We start from the raw sequence: 17,706 nt of genomic DNA, 5'->3' as shown, positions 1-17,706 counted from the left end.
GTATTTTTTAATGCTCCTAAATGTGCTGATAGACCAAGTTATAGTTAATCAAGGCTGAGATATTCTCAAGAGAAAAAGGAACTTAGAAAGTCAATAGAAGCTCAGTACCTAATTCTCTCTGCATCTTAGAATATCCCAGTCTCATTTACCTATAACTTGTTCAATTAGTCTAGTGCACTTAGAGGAAGTAATAAGGAAACTTACAGCATTCACATTCAGTTTCCATTGGCTTCAATTTAAATCCATTTTATAAATTTATTTGAGAATCCTTTATATTTGGAAAATACATTAAGACTGGGAGATTTAGGAGCTATATAATCCTCTGTTTTCCTACTGAAAATCCCATTATTATTGGGATTTATTTCCATTGGCAATATATTTTCCTATGTTAAAATACCTTCAAATTGCCATGAAAGTACATTCATTTAGAAGAAAATGTAAGAAGTAATCAGACACTATGGACAGGAGGAACATTACATACAATACAATAAATGAAAAATATCCATGGGATCATTTTACAAAGTATCCTTCCTGAAGCCCATTGTGGTAACACACAAAAGTCTTATTTGACTTGAGTGGAAATAGAACCCAGTCCAATACAGAAGTCTACATCACTCCACCCATCCTTAGCAGTACTCATGGCTTAGATTTAGTGCTGTGCTTCTGAGACAGATGCCACATGGGATTTGCAGTCAAATAGGCATAGAGGTCTAAGCCACTTCTGCTCAGTTCCGTTCTAAGATAACTTCTTTGGGGGCTGGACAGGGACATACTGTAATTTAGATTATTTTGTAGTCTCATTTGAAGGAATCAGATTTGGTATTAATCAGAGTTATATTTTCATCACACCATGCTGTAAAGAAAGCATATCAGGATATTACAGTTCTCGAGAAAGAAAACCAGGGCCATTTGAAAATTAAATGTAGTACAGAAATAGAATAAGATGAATACCCAAAGTGTTGCTGTAGCTTTCTGCAGATAGATACTCCAACATAGTTGAAGTATTTGACAGAAGAGAATAGGAGATGGCAACAATGATTGATCCATGTTTTTAAGAAAAAAATTGAAGCCATATTTCCATCAGGGGGTTCAGACATTGATATATTTATCACAAGAAAACCCCACTAGCACTCAGCCTTTGCATCTCTAAAAATGTTGCCTGTTGCAAGAATTTACAGCTATAATGAAAGATTCATAGCTTCTCTCCTTATTTATTGGAAGAATCTCTTGTTGCTGAATAAAAATGTAAATATAAAATTAAATCACAAGAACTAATTTGAAGTAACATTAAGGATACCTCGTAAACTTATAAAAGCCAGAACAATAGCACAATACCAAGTTAATGCAAGAAGGAAGTCAAGATGGATGCTTTTTATTAACTCATCCATTATACCCAATCTTACAATACAGCCAATATGGTAAGTCACATATTGCTCTGAGCCTATTACAATATAAGTACAGTGGGATGACTGAAGCTTGGCACATTGGACCAGAGATACCTCTTTGAACTTGACTATCTATAGATAGAATATACAGCCTTTGTGTAACCTTAAAATAACTACTTTTTATTTCAGTATAAAACTATATACTGCCTAGACTAAAAACATTTTTAATAATAAATGTTCAAAATAAAATTAAAAGTCTTGACATTTTAATGTGTTATTTAGCATATTAATTTGTGGATTTAAGTCTAATATATTTCTGAATGAGATGGTTTTTTAAAAGAAACTGGTTGAGAAAGAGGAAAACAAGGGGGGAAAATCTGTTTTGAAGAAAGACAAATATTTGCAAATTAAAACATAAATATGAAATGTTTTACTAAGTCACTAGGTGGTTGAAAAGTAAGGAACATTTTTGTATTCATTTTCTTCCGTAAACATCAGCATCAACCTTAGAGCTGAACATTCATAATGTCAGCAATTGTTAATACCTTATTAATTATGGAGATGGGACATGATTTAATTTCTTGTCTCCAGTGTTAATGAATGTAATAGTAGTAACTGTGCTCCCTGTGATCACAACATGTGTTAAAACAGCAGAAAATCATGTGTGGAATTAACAAAGTATGTGTAACTTACATTGTATAATGCAGGTTGATTAAATGTGCCAATTCTATAAACTTGAGAATATATGAAAGAAGAAATTAAATACGGGAGGTACCTACTAAGGTCCCAAAGTTTTAAAGGTCTTCCCTTTTCAATAACTCTTTAGTATTCATATAGTGCCAGAGCCAAAGCCCTTTGAAGTTGGTAGAAAAGCTCACACTGTGGGCTTTGCATCATACTCATAAATACCGGTTTACTGTGGGCCTAATATAATAACTTCGCAATATCATTTTTTTCTGTGGGATTATCTAGACTATCTCTAGCTGATGATACACTAAAGTAGGAATTTCTACTCTTTGAGCTCTTCTTATTTTCCTTTTAGACCTGTTTTAATGGTTTGAACTAGTCCTGAAGCTAATAGATAGAGACCTTTCTTATTGGTTAAATAATGTCTTAGTGTAACATTATGCTCTTAGTACAATGGGATGAATTTGGAAAGGGAGACCTGTACAGACAGATTGCTAAATAGCAGGTATACACATCCAGTGGAGAGGTGAGGAGGCAGACTTTTGTACCAGTATAAAATGCTTCTTGCTAGCACACTGCTATGAAAATGACCATAATACCTGAATGCCAGGATAATAAAGAGAGTTAGTTACATGTTCAGTAGAAGTAAAGAGGTGATGTTGGTGATATTAGGTAGGTAGACACTTGCCTGTGACAGTTCCATTGTGTCAAACTCTATTCTTTCTCTAACAGCAGAGAACACAAAGTCCTTGGATATTTTTTTATCCATTCTCAGCTGATGTTAAATTCCTTGAAAAATTCCTTGTAGTGAGCTGAATTCCAAGAAAATTCCTTGTAGTGAGCTGAAGCTGTACATTTAGATGTGCTCCCCTAGACCTCCACCTGCTCTCTCAGCCCTGTCAATGGCTGCCCCACCCAGCCCCAGCATCCTGGCACTTAGAAAAAAAACCAAAAACCCCACACACACTGGCTGCTGCAGTGGCCATTGGGGCCTCTGGGGGCTCATGCCAGAATGCCCCCATGCAGTGCAGGCCAGTGGGGGGCAGCAGGGATTGCCCCTCCCCCCACACCTGGCAAGCACAGGTGAGCGCAGGACTTTTTTTTTTAAGTGGCGGCATGCTGGGGCCAGGCAGGGCAGCCATTGACAGGGCTGGGAGAGTGGGCGGGGGGTGGGGCCTGTTCAATTCGGAGATTTGGCCGATTTGTCAGCAGCTGAATCTCTGAATTAGATTTGGCTGAATTGATTCAAAACAATGATTTGAATCACCAAATCGAACTGCTAGCCTCCGAACTGGCTGAATCCAAATCTGAAGTGAATATTAGCCATTTTGCACAGGCCTAATATATGCCACTTAATCACGTAAAGTGAAATAGGGTTTAGCTGTAAATGTTTCATTTTCATGATCACAAGTGCTCATAATCTCATTTCCAAATAAAATTCTGTGTCTATGCATTACCCTTCTCTTTTTCCATGAGTTTTTGAGTGCAAACTGTAAAATAGCACTGTTTCATTTCAATTTCCATTTTGCTATTTCAAAGGGACAGTGTTTCATTTCATCATTTTGTTTCATTTTGAAGCACTGTTCTGTTTCATTTCATCAAAACTGTTTTGCTGTTTTGATGCATTTTTCCATTTTGCCCATAGGGTATAATGGGGAATCATGATAATGCCTATAACTTTGTCATTTCTTGCCTCTTTCAGATGACAATTCTGCACCTCAAAAAGTTGAAAGCAAAACTTGTAGTACTTGCCAGTAGCAGCAGCCTCCTGTCATCCTACATGCAGATCCCAGAGTCCACAACCCCAAAAAGAGCCTGGCACAGCCTCACAGCCCTTCTGGGGGTGCAGCCCCCGTATCTGCACATGGGATGACAGGAGGCTGCTGCTGCCAGCTGGGACCAGTGCTGGGCATAGCCCGTGCCCAGAACCAGGAAGAGTGGTGCTGATTGCTGTTCCCAGGCAGCAGCAGCAGCAGCCTCCTGTCATCCTGCATGCAAATCTGGGGGCTGATGCCCCCAGGAGAGCTGTGGGTCTGTGCCAGACTCCTCCTGGGGGTGTGGGCCCCTGGATCTGCATGCAAGATGATAGGAGGCTGCCACTGTCCCCTGCCTGCAGCTGCTGGGCTGCGCCATGCCAGGAGATTCAGGGCACAATGCAGCCCAATGGCATCCACCGATCCTGGAGCTGCAACAGGGGGGCACTGGGCTCTTCCTGGCACTCAGTGGCAATGCTGGGAGGGCAGGTTGAGATCCATGGGGCTGGTGAAGCTGCTCAGAGTGCAGCCCTGGCTCTTTCCACCTCCTACTGCTGGGCTGGACTCTGAGTGGCTCCTCCAGCCCCACAGAGCTGAGCCTGATGGCAGGAGGCAGGGGAGAGCCACTGGCCAGGGCTGCACTCAGAGCCAGGGCTGTGCCCCAAGCATCTCCACAACTGGCTCTCCACCACCTCCTGCCACCAGGCTCAGCTCTGTGAGGCTGCAAAGCCTCCAGCTGCCAAGCTGTGCTCACCAGAAGCCAGGGCTGTGCTCCAAGCGGCTCCACCAAACCCGTGGAACTCAGCCTGGTAGCAGGAGGTGGTGGGAGAATGAGTGACAAAGCTGCTCAGAGTGCAGCCCTGCTGAGCACAGCCCAGCGGCTGGAGACTCCATGGCCCCATGGAGTTGAGCCTGGTGGGAGGAGGTGGGAGAAAGCCAATGATCAGGGCTGTGCTCAGAAAGGCTCTTCCACTGGCTCTCCTTCTGCCTAACACCACCTGACTGAGCTCCGTGGGGGTGGCAGAGCCACTCACAGTGCAGCCCTGGCTCTCCCCTGCCTCCTGCCACTGGGTTGCTTCAAAACTCAAAACGTTTCAAAACTTTTGAAATGTTTTGAGTGCCCTCATTTCATTTTGAAGCTGTTTTGAAGCCTTTTTTTTAATTTCTATTTTGCTTTTTCAAGCTTGAAATGTGTTGAAACAAATTAGAAAAAAAAGACCCATCAGAATTTTGCACAGCCCTACAAATGACCAGGGTAAGAAGGGTGGAGGCAGGAAAGAAATTCGCTCTTGCTTAATGCAGCAGACTATTTCTATCAGTGAAGCTAACTACCATCCACATATAGCTTATGTTCCTATCTGAACTGGAAATCAGCTAACTAGGCTCCTTCTTTGACACAGCAAAAAGTAACCAGATTAAGGTATAGTGGTCCTGATGTGAGGCAGGTTAGCAAGCTGGTTGCCTGGTATTTTCAGTCTGGACTGTAGGCTGAGCTTGGGAATCTATTTTGAAGAGCCAAGTATATAGAGTGGGAGGAGAATCTGGAGAATGAAATGAAATAAAGGAAGACTGACTCAGAGACAAATCGGTACTAGTACACTATTTTTAATGACAGTGCTGAAAGCACTTATGTATAAGTGCTGTTTCATCAGTAGATCTCAAAGCTCTTTATCATATTTTTACAGATAGAGAAACAGATTAGTTACATTAATAAATTTAGTGTAATTAGAAGTCACTACTCTTGGAGTAAGACCTTCTTTATTCATTCTAGCTCTGAATCAGTCAATTAGAATTAAGTCCATAAATTCTCCATTTACCAAATGAATCACTACTTGCCAGCTGGAACTTTATTATAACAAGGTTCTCGCCCATCCTGAACTTGAAACTGTGCTTTAAACCTTTTTTTTTTTTTAACAAAATGGCTTGAATTGATACTTCAGATTTTCACCACTGTATTCAGAATGGAATTTGGTCCTTAAAATATACCGTGTATTCAGCTCTTTTAAGATTCTGAATGTTCTGAGAAGGGAGAAAAGGAGATAAGGCTTGTGTGAACATAAAGATAGGATGACTTCATTTCCCAACTCTCAAAGCAAGAAACACTGGTTCTGCCTTTCCTCCCTCCTCTCCCCCCCACCCCACCGACACGTTCAGTAGTCTCAGCTGAATGCTGTGGATAATTTGAGTGAGGGGTGGGGGGCAGTACAGCATGTCAGAAAGCAAGGGAGGGGAAAGGAAACAGCCCTATTTTCACTGGAACTGTCTGTTTTCAAATACCTGTTCTAAGCATCCCACTGAAAATGGGACAATAGTATTCACTTGACAAAAGGTGTTTAAAATGGGGATGTCACCCTACGTGAAATGCACAAAGGAAATGCTAGACAGTTTTCTCAATTTGACAGTGATGAAAACACATAAACCTTTTCTATCATGCCAAAAAACTTTACTTTTTTCAGAGGAAAGTGCTATTACCTCTGATGCCTGTTATATGGCCTTGCTCAATATTACTTCTTAAATAGAAGACTGGAATCAAATCCTTAGGATTGTTTTTCTCTTGATTCTTTTTTGATCTTTCTCTTCACCTTAAGCTTTCAAGCCATTGTGCCTTTGATTGTACCCAGTCACAGAAGGCTCAACACAAATGTTATAACCCAATGCATATTGCTTCATATGCCATCCTGCTTTGCACTGCCATTGTATAAGCAATGGAAGGAATTACCCTGGTGTAATTTAACTCCTACTGGGCATTCACTCTAGATGCACAGCTAGCTAGGAAGCACAAAAATGATTGAAACCTCCTTTTCTGCTTTGCTGTGAGCTCCTCACATGCGGCCATAAATTAGGGCCACAGTAACCATATTACATAGAATTATATCCCAACAGAATTACATCCCAATACCTTGAACAGCTTTTAAAAACTTATCGTAGTGTACTTAGAACCTGAAATTTAAATAGGAGGTAAAATCCCATTTCAAACTTGCCCCAAAACAACTCTCAGTTGTAGGCAGAACTGTGATCTGTAAAATCTTTCTCTGTGTCTGTAAAGGGTTCAATATGGCACACTCCTTTTATTTATTTATATAGTCTCCCCATATTAAAGGTTATAACTATGGATTGGGAGTCAAAGAAGAACAGTTTTTTGCTACTCTACTCCTCCCATATCTATGTATACATGCAGGAGCAGGAAGTGGGTGGATACTCCATTTCCCCTCTAGAAACTATTTCTGAATATGAGATAGCAAAAGGGGATTTCTCCTTGTTATTCTCACCACCAGAGGAAGCTAGAGGCCATATTCTGTGTCACAAAATAACATATTTTCTCACATACAACATTACGACTCAGAGTACAGACCTAAAGATATTACTAACATTATACGCTTCATCCTTACACACTACAATTTCATTTTTGATAACCAACACTTCCTCCAGACCATAGGCACAGCTATGGGCACCAAAATGGCTCCACAGCATGCCAACCTTTTTATGAGCCACCTAGAAGAAGACTTCCTCAAGGACTGCACCATCAAACCCCTGCTATATTTAAGATATATCAGTGACATTTGAATGAAAACTTGCAATCTCTGATTGAGTTCCATCAGAAATTCAGCAATCACTATCCCTCCATCTAACTCTCTCTTGAATACTCCAGCACCAACATCTCCTTTTTAGACACGATGATCACTATTCATAATGGCAAAATATAAACCTCATTATACAAGAAACCCACAGACCAAAATACGTATCTGCACAGAACCAGCAATCACCCTAAACACACCAAAAAAGCTGTGATATACAGTCAAGCCCTCAGATATCACCAAATTTGCACTGAGAACACCCAGAATTGCCACCTCACCAAGCTTAAAAAGACTTTCACCCCACAAGGACACTCCTCCATACAAACAGATTGCATGTTTGAAAGAGCCACCTGGATACCACATGAAGAATTGCTGCAGAACAACAGAAAACCCCTCATGAATCACACGTTGCTGGTTATGACATAACACCCCTCCCTCGAACCCATACAGAAAATCCACAAACAATTGCAGCCCATACTAGAAAGAGACCCTATTCTTAAAAAGATCTTCCCAGAGCCACCCATCCTAGCCTTCAAACAAGCACCGAACCTCACTAACTTTATCACTGGAAGCAAACTTCCTCAGGCCCAGAACACACCAAATAGATCCAGACCATGCCATGACGAGAAATGAAAAACCTGCCAACACATCTCCACCACTCCCACAATTACTACACCCCACAACAGAGCCATCAGCAACCCCAGGTCTTACAGCTGCACCTCCAGAAATGTAATATATCTCACCCAATGCACCAAATTCCCTGATGGAAAATACATAGAAGAGACCAAACAACTGTGCACCAAAATGTATGCACACCGGAAATCTATCAAAGACAAGAATACCCAATTACCTGTGGGAGGACATTTCTAACAAGAAAACCACTCTGTCTCCAATCTCTCAGTCCTAATTCTCAAAGGAAACTTACAAAACACTTCTCAGAGATGAGCCTATGAACTCCACTTCATTAACCTCCTGGATACTAAAAATCATGGACTAAATATAGACAGGAGATAGATAGGAGGCGGAAAAGGATCTTGGAGTCATAACTGACTCCAAGATGAACATGGGTCGGCAGTGTGGAGAGGCAGTCAGGAAGGCCAACCGTACCTTGTCGTGCATCCACAGATGCATCTCAAGCAGGTCCAAAGAGGTGATCGTCCCCCTCTATGCGGCACTGGTCAGGCCGCAACTGGAATACTGCGTCCAGTTCTGGGTGTCGCACTTCAAGAGGGATGTGGACAACATGGAGAGGGTCCAGAGGAGGGCCACTCGCATGATCAGGGGACAGCAGGGCAGGCCCTATGAGGAGAGGCTACGGGACCTGAACCTGTTCAGCCTCCAAAAGAGAAGGCTGAGGGGGGATCTTGTGGCCTGTTATAAACTAGTCAGGGGGGATCAGCAGGCATCAGGGGAGTCACTGTTCCCCCCGTGCACTGCCAGGAGTGACCAGGAATAACGGTCACAAGCTGGCAGAGGGTAGGTTTAGGTTAGCTATCAGGAAGCGCTACTTCATGGTCAGGGTGGCTAGGGTCTGGAACCAGCTTCCAGGAGAGGTGGTCCTGGCACCTACCCTGGGGTTTTTTAAGAGGAGGTTAGATGAACATCTTGCTGGGGTTGTTTGACCCCAGTATTGTTTCCTGCCATGGTGGGAGGTCGGACTAGATGATCTGCTCAGGTCCCTTCCGACCCTAGAAACTATGAAACTATGAAACATTGGATTTATGACACATTATAACCTGCCTGACATCTGACTCCCCAGGTACCTCTCCACTGTTTATCCCCCTGCTCCTCACCACCCAACCTGTCTCTGACCCATTGACTCCTCAATTTAAATCTTCACTGACTGTCTGTATTGTATGCATACAAGCCCAGCCTCTGGCTGCTTTACTATTCATTCCATCCAGGAAGAGCACACACCAACTGCAGAAACTTCCTCAGCCTGAAAAAGGATTTTAAATTGAAAGCTTCTTTAGTTTTTTTCTTATTTAAGTTTGTTTAATAAAAGATATCAGACTCACCCAAAGAACCTTGTCTGCCTATGTCCTTAGACCAACATGCCTACAATATATCACATATAACATGCGCTTTTCCCCAAAAAACAGCTTCTGTAAATTGAAGTATGTATTATGTTTGATAAATATGGTAGAAATGGGTTTTGCTGGTTACCGGGAAAAAACAAAAGTAGTCTGTGATCTACAGCAAGGGTTCTCAACCTTTTGTCTTCCTGAACACCCCCCCCCCAAACACACACACACCCCAGCATGCTAGAAAAACTCCACAGTCCATCTGTACCACAACAATTGTTTTTCTGCATATCCAGTATGCAGGGGGTGGCTAGATAAGGCATGGGGGGCCATAGGTGATATGTGGAAGAGCAGGATCAGGGTTGGCATAGGTGACACATCGAGGGGCATGGGGGAGCATGTGCTCCCACATATTTGTGCATCCACAGCAAGCATGGGGCTGTAGCCTGGCTGGGCTGGCATGAGCAGGAGCCATCACTGTGGCCCAGTAAGTGGGACTTGGTACAGGAGGGTGGAGCGGAGCAATAAGACTCATTACCACTGCCACCAGAATCCCTATGCCAGCTGTGCCACCAGCAACACAGGAAGCAAGAGACTGGGAAGGTGGAAGGGCATGCTGCCCTCACTTCCTCCTGCCTTCACCTACTCATGCCCTGCCATAGACCCCAGGGTGAGAACCACAGAACTACAGGGAGAACAATGATCAGGTTGTTGCAATACACTTACTGAGGAAAGATCATGTTTTCTTCTATTTGCCTTTCTAAAGCAAATTATATATCTTATTTGGGATGCATTGTATATAAGAAAATATGGTAGTCCTTAGTCTTCTCTAAGGGAATTTGATTATGTACAGCACATTCTTTTGACTTACTGCAAAACCATAGGATAGCTGTGAGAACAAGGAAACTTTGTATCACCCCCACAATCTCAACAGGTCTGGTAGACACATACTCTATCCTTTAATATTTGTTTTTTTCTTTTTAAAACTGCAGTGCAAGCACTAACAGTTATACTTCCTTGACTTGGAATTCAATTTTCCTATGTGAAAACCTATTCTCCCTTGTATAAGCATCATAGATATTTCTGCCCAAAGATTTGCTTCAATAGTTACTGTCTTAGTTAATGATGCATTATTATCCATTTACTATTGTGTATTATTGCCATGAACTGTTTAAATGGCTGTTGTGTTCCAAGTTGAATGTGCCTACATTTCACTAGGGAAAGAAAACATTTCTATATGTATGTAATTTAAACAGTGCATCTGTATCTTTTTGAATGAAATAGATTAAATAAACCTAACATATTATCACATACATTGAAACTTCCACATTATAGACTCTGAAAAATGCTTCCAGTCATGGAAAGCAATATTTTACTTAAAGATTTTCCCCTCTTATTGGGCAATTGACTTGGCTACTTTATAGGTTCATAGCAGCATAGAGAATCACTATTGAGTCTTCCTTCCCCACCTAAGTAGCCACCCTTTAATAGGTGGGAAAAGTTAGCAACATCTGTGAAATTCAGTAGTCACAGACATTTTGCCCATTACATATTTTTTGTATCGTTTTTGGTGCATAAAGACTAGGGCTGTGCAAAGCTTTAGTCACTTATTCGATTCGGATGAGATTTGACCCAAATCAGCAGCCAAATCTCTAAATCCAAATCGTATCAGGAGACCCTTTAATCTCTCTGAATTGAATCGGAACCCTCCAAATAGATTCAGAGAGATTCGGTGATTTGGATATAGACACAGCTTTAAATGTTTCTTCTACATAACTCAAGGTACCAGGCAAGTTGTCAATGCTGCAATGCTGGGGCAGATGGAGTCTCCCACAAGAGCATGGCGGGGGAGTCTCCAGCACACTCAGCAGCAGACCCAGAAGTGTACCAGAAGCACTTCAGGTCCACTTCTGGGTCCACTGGGGACCGTGCGTGGGACCTCCATCTGCCCCCTGGCTTGGTGACTGGTGCCTCCTGGGTCTGGGGGAACACCTGGGGTCCCCCAATGCCAGATCACAGAGCTGGGGGAGTGAAAGACCAGTACTTCTGATTCATTTCCAGGTTAACCACTGAGCATGCAGGGGAGGGAACCCTGGATTCCTGTGGGATGCTACATCCACCCCACCATTGCAGCATTCATGAGCCGCACTTGGTATCTCTAGGGACGTAGAAAAAACATTGAAAGCTGTGTGTATGGCTGTATCACTAATTCTCCGAATCAGTGTTGAATCTTCAGATTCGGATTCAGCCAAGTCAAATTGGGACAGTGATCCAAATCAATGAGTCAAATCACTGCCCCTGATTTGAGCTGAATCAAAATCCGAATTGAATATGGCCCATTTTGCACACTCCTAATATACATATAAATAAACATAGGGGAAAAATACCATCAAACATCTTGAAACAATTCTAAGATTTCATCTTGTTAAAACATGCATGTGCTCTGATGCATTTTAATTAAATTAATCTAGTTCCAGCAAGCTCCAGCGAGCCTCAACATCTCACCTTTTTGTGTATCCAGCTTCCCATGTTTCTAAATGGCAGTGGGTGTGATTTAACTGAAGCTATTCAAATGAGCTTTAGTTAAAATGCTCCTACCTCTCCAGGAGCTGCTCTAATTAAAATGCCTCCTCCCCATCCCAGACCACATGTATACACACCCTTAGTGAATATCCCATTTAAACTGTTTTACATGTGCAGTTTGGTCTCTTTACATTGTTGAACAAAGTAGATAATATTTCTCTCACATATTTAGGACTAGAATGTGGGCACACTTGCTTAATATGGGTACCATGCCCCAAACAAAGCATGGTTAGTCTTACTGTTAATTATAAAGCTACTACCAAGGTTCCATCATTAAAAATGAGTTTTGTTTTTCACTTGTTGGAAAAGGTCATTTATATATGTTGAGTTATCTAGATTTAGCATTAACACATGCTTAGCTTATTTACATTGCATTAATGAAATATTGAAAAAGTTTGGGTTGCTGGCAACAGTAATCAGTGGGGATGGTGCAGTGATTGTAATGCTTGATAGATGTATGAAGTCTAACTGCATTCAATACAAATTTAGCATGTATGAATTTTTGTTATGTTAGAACTAGCTGGTAAAGAAGTTTGAGGGGAGACCTCCTTGTAAGCTTGCAGGATTTTTATTTTAAAAAGTAGAAATAAAATGTAAATTGTGTGTCTTACCCTTCATACTGTATTAGTCAATTAGAACAATCAGATCTACATCTGATGGATATGGACTGAGGCTATTTGCATGCACTGAGAATCTAACTAGGACCTCTTCCCTGTGTTCAGTTCCTCTCCAGTTTATTTAGGAAAAGGGAAGGCTGTATTCTCAGATTTAATCCTTATTTTATCACCTCCGCTTTCTCTTTGCATTTCAAAATCTAGCAAATGACACTAAAGGGCTATATTTCTAATCTTATCCCTTATGCTCAGTTCTCTCCCTCCTCTAAAATTTTATAAGTGCATTTGGATTTTCAGTATCAGTATTTCAGTCATAACTATGGCAATAATGTTACCATAATCCAGTAATTGCTCCTACCACATGTATTAATTATGTAACACGCTTACTTATAATCTAACCTTCTCCTGCCAGGTCAGAAAATAAGGGGTAGAAAAAAACAGCAGCTGCAACCCCCTGGGCTAGGGACACAGGTTATAAATAAACAGGTTTAAGTGATCAGAAACTGGTTTAAATGTGCAATAGAACAGAGTATCAGTTCACATGAATCATTTTCAAAATGGCTGAAACTGGTTTAAGATAAACATACTTGCATGTAGTATCAGACTTAACTGATTTGGGTCAAACCAGTTTGTGAAACTTCTGTCCTAGACCCCTTCCTGGTTCAAGTTAAATCACAGTCCCCTAGCATTCCATCATGCTTTCCAACCCTGGCCAGGGCTGTGCTGTCTGTTTCAGAGAGCAGGGATGGCCCCGCCCCTCTGCCTTCTAACTGGAGGAGTGAGAACTGGATGACAAAGGGGGGGGAAGCCCAGCTGAGGATGCATCCTGGGGGGAGTGTGGGAGGCACCCCCCTCAGCAAACCCTGGCTGAGGCAAACCCTTCCCCTACTCAAACTTACTGCTGAATGCAACCTTTGATTACAGATCCCAAAGGCACCTGGAAGCAGGAATAGGAAATGCTGAGCAACCCTACAGAATCCTGCTGCTATAATTCTGGACTGCAAATCCCAGAGGCCCTGGAGACAGTAGGAAGAGGAAGTGAACACGCATCCAGAGAGCTGTGCTCTAGTGCCCCCCCCCCGCCCCGCATGCATGTGGCTGCATTTCCTGAATCAAATGTAAATGTTCACTTCTGTTTAAATTTAATCTGTGCAAAGACTTAATTGAATCAACCTTAGGATTTTTGACTGTCTGTACTTAGCCCTGCTGTGCCAGTCTGGTATAGGACAAAATCCAGTATACCATATACGAGCGTACAAACATTTAAATCAATTGATTGAAGTTCAAGTGGTTACCTCAGCTGGGGTTGAAACTTTTGTCCCACGGGCCAAATCTGGCCCATGAAGCCATGCCATCCAGTCCCCAGGGCTTCCCTATATGGCAGAAGACTTGGCAATACAGAGCAGTAAAAGCTCTGCATGGCTATGCCAACCTCACCTAGCCAATGCAACAAAGGGGGATGAGAACAAAGACACCAGTCCTGTACACTTCCAGATCAGTCCAAGCTGCTCCCCTCTGTACCTTCATGTTCTAATTGGGTCTCCTCTGTCCTGTCCCTCCTCACATGTATCCAGATTGTGTCTGAGATGCTCCCTTCCTCACATCCAAATCAGGCCACTCCAACCCCCACCACAGGCCTATTCTGCTCTACCACACCCTGACCCCACTCTGCACATCTAGACCAGGACCAGGCTGCTTTCCCCCTTCCCAGGAATTAGTATTGGAGCCACTCTACCCCTCATGTTTCTAGATTAGGACCATGCCACCCACTCCCCCTGCCATTCAACTGGTTAAAATCAGAACATAAGTGAAGCAAGCTTGATGCATATCCTGCAGAAAGCTGGCAGTGCTAAAAGCACCCTACCATGGGGACTCAGACCATGCACCCAAGCATGCTTTGCAGGTTCCCCTGCCTGTCTGGTGACAATAGCATAGCCAAGCACAGAGTTCAGATACAACTGGCTGGTGCTCCAAGGGACCACACACTCCCTTCCACACATCCCCCACTCCCTCACTTGCAACTGTTGGCTGGCTGATCACATACAGTGAGCTTTAAACTAGGTTGCTGGGGCATAGGGACATAGAGGAACATGAAGACTTCACCATCAAGCCAGATGATGCACACAGGTAAGTGACAGGGGCCAGGGTAGGCTTAGGAAAAAGGGGGCAGCATGGGCACCTATGGGAGGACTCAGATGCCTGTATACAAATACTCAAAGCATGGGGAATATGCAGGAGGAACTCCCCCTCCTGCTGGGCAGCAGAAACCCAGACCTAGTGGAGCTCACAGAAACCTGGTGCAATTCTATCCACAACTGGGCAGTGGACATCATGAGATACAGGCTTTACAGGCAAGAGAGAGCAGTGAAAAGCGGGGGGAGGGTGTAGCGCTATATGTCAAAGAGCAATACACATCCTCAATGATCAGGATGAGGTCAGAGAAGGGACAAAATAAGGTGCTATGGGTAAGAATGCAAGTGGGGCATGAGGAAAGGGACTTGATAGTGGGCATCTACTACAGACTGCCTCACCAGGTGGATGACCTGGACCTGGAATTCTCAGATCAGCTCACAGAGGCTGTAAAGTCAAAGGATGTGGTTGTCATGGGTGACCTAAACTACCCAGACATCTGCTGGGAGGAGCGCTCAGCCAGGTCCGACTGCTCATGGAGGTTCCTAGCCAGGATACAGGACCTCCACCTAACCCAGGAGGTGCATAGTTCAACCAGGGGAAATGTCTTGCTGGACTTGATCCTTGCTATAGGCGACAACCTGGTGAGGGATCTGTGGGTACTCAACCACCTGGGCAACAGTGATCATTGCCTGCTGGAATTTACTATCCAGCATCGGCTGGTGAAAGCAAGCAGCAAGGAAGAGGTCCTCAACTACATGAGGGCTGACTTCTGTAAGCTAAGAAGGTTAATAGGAGAGTCATTGGGATCTCAGAGCTTCAATGAGATGGGAGTCCAAGATGGGTGGCTGTTCCTCAAGGAGACAATCCTCTGAGCTCAAAGGGAGTCACTCCCAATGCACACCAAAGGGGGCAGGAGTGCTAAGAAGCCCCCATGTCTCAGCAAAGGCATCCAGGGATGCCTGAGGGCAAAAAAGGAGGCATACAAACAGTGGAAGCAAGGGGCTATCACCAAGGAGGATTACACCTCCATAGCTTGGGACTTCAGGAAGGCTGTTAGGAAGTCCAAGGCAAAGATGAAGTTAGGGCTAGCAGCCAGAGGATCATAAGAAGTCATTTTTCAAATAAATAGGGAGTAAGAAGGCAGCACCGGGTAATGTGGGGCCCCTACATGATAGGCTTGGCAGCCTGGTGATTGCAGCAAATGAAAAAACTGACTTCTCCAATAAACAGACATCTAGTGGACATCTTCCCCACTAGAATTGTGGATGGACCCAGGGGAAGCACTGCCATGCCTAGGGTCAGGGACAACCTAGTTAGGGAACTTCTGGAGGGGTTGGACGTGTTTAAATCAGTAGGTCCAGATACTCTTCACTCAAGGGTGCTGAGGGAATTGGCAGGAGTCATAGCAGGGCCCCTGGCATGGCTCTATGAGCACTTATGAGGTACTGGCCAGGTAACAGAGGATTAGAAAAGGGCCAATGTGGTCCCCATTTGCAGGAAGGGGAGAAAGGAGGACGGTGGCAATTATAAGCCAGTCAGACTTACTTGGTCCTTGGGAAGATCTTTGACAAAATTATCAATTTTCTTTTCTTACCTGCTGGGGCAGAGGATCAGACTAGATGGCCCACTGAGGTCCCCTCTGACTCTAGTAATCTATGAATTTATGAATCTATGAATCAAGGAGCACATCTTCAAGGGCCCAGAAGGGGAGGTAATGCTCAGGGGCAACCAACATGGATTCACTGAGGGCAGGTCCTGTCCAACTAATTTGGTTTCTTTTTATGATCAGGTCACAAAGTCCCTGGATGAGGATGTCAGGGTGGATGTCATTTTTCTGGACTTTAAGAAGGCCTTTGGCATGGTTTCCCACCACATTCTCTTAAAAAAACTTTGTGACTGAAGCATTGATGCCTACACAGTCAGATGGGTGGCAAATTAGCTAGATGGTGCTTTGCCTTGGCCACCACAGCTAGAGCTGTGGCTTTGGCTGCAATGTGGGGAGCTTTCCCTACAGGAAGCTGGGGCTGAGAGAGAGGCTGGGTTTTCCCAGCCCTTCATCTGCCACCAGGCGGGGCTTTCTGTGACTCAGGCTGCCACAGTTGACAGCACCCTGAGTCACAGAGTATTTCCCTGAAGGGGAAGAGAGGAGAAGACAGGAGCAGGGCACACTAGGATGCTGGAGGACACCTCTGTTCATTCACTCAATTGGGGTTATGCGCAAGTGTTCATTCAAACACTTTTACCCCAATTGATTACAACTTCCACCTCCAACACAGTGGAGTTTTCCACTGCCTCAGATATCTTTTCAGTTATTTGAAACCCTGTAAGTGCTTGTTCACAGAGCATTTCAACTGATGGAACTGTGATTCCATCAGTTGAAACGTAAGGCTTGTACGTGCCATAAAAAACACAGCCATAAACTGGCAAAAATACAAAAGTGATGCCAAACATTCCATTTACCTTTTATTTAATTTATTTTTGTGTTTTGTGTTCTGTCCCTGACATTTCTGATTGGATATATTTGTAAATGCAGTCTCTTATTATAACCACCTAATCATTGTGCTTTCCTCAATTCTTCTTCTGCTTCTTTATTCTTAAGTATTATCTCACAGTTAACTGCCATGGAAGTGATTCTCATAGTTACTGGATAATGAAACATGGGTAATAACCTTCACTGGCTTCTACAGATTTAATGGAGTCTTTACAGCAGCAATTACAGCCAAACAGCTTACACAGTGATAGTGCCTTGCCCTTTATATCATTCTCAAATATGTTAAACCTTAGCCAAGGTCAAAGGTGTGAATGGACTCTAAAGTAGTAAAATCTGAGGGCAAATATGTTAGTCATGGCAGTCAGGGAGCATTACATTCTGGCTAAACTCAAACTAGAAGTAACATATACTCTGCTAGTGGGAAGTAGGAGTCCAAAATGATAACAGTTGGTTCCAAACA

At 43.2% G+C, this 17,706-nt stretch overlaps 1 protein-coding gene and 1 pseudogene across 2 annotated transcripts in view; one reads left to right on the top strand and one right to left on the bottom strand.

The window, feature by feature from the left end:
• LOC149870668 (uncharacterized) overlaps positions 1–17,706 on the bottom strand; it is a 284,140-nt gene that overhangs the window by 51,535 nt on the left and 214,899 nt on the right. The window lies entirely within an intron of this gene.
• LOC149870669 (uncharacterized) lies at positions 7,501–8,346 on the top strand (annotated as a pseudogene).

This window comes from Crocodylus siamensis, chromosome 2 (assembly GCF_052110815.1).
Source record: "Crocodylus siamensis isolate JL-2025a chromosome 2, ASM5211081v1, whole genome shotgun sequence".
In the NCBI taxonomy this organism is placed as follows: domain Eukaryota; kingdom Metazoa; phylum Chordata; order Crocodylia; family Crocodylidae; genus Crocodylus; species Crocodylus siamensis.
The sequence above is the reverse complement of the archived record's forward strand: the minus strand, read 5'-3'. Positions and strand labels throughout refer to the sequence as shown.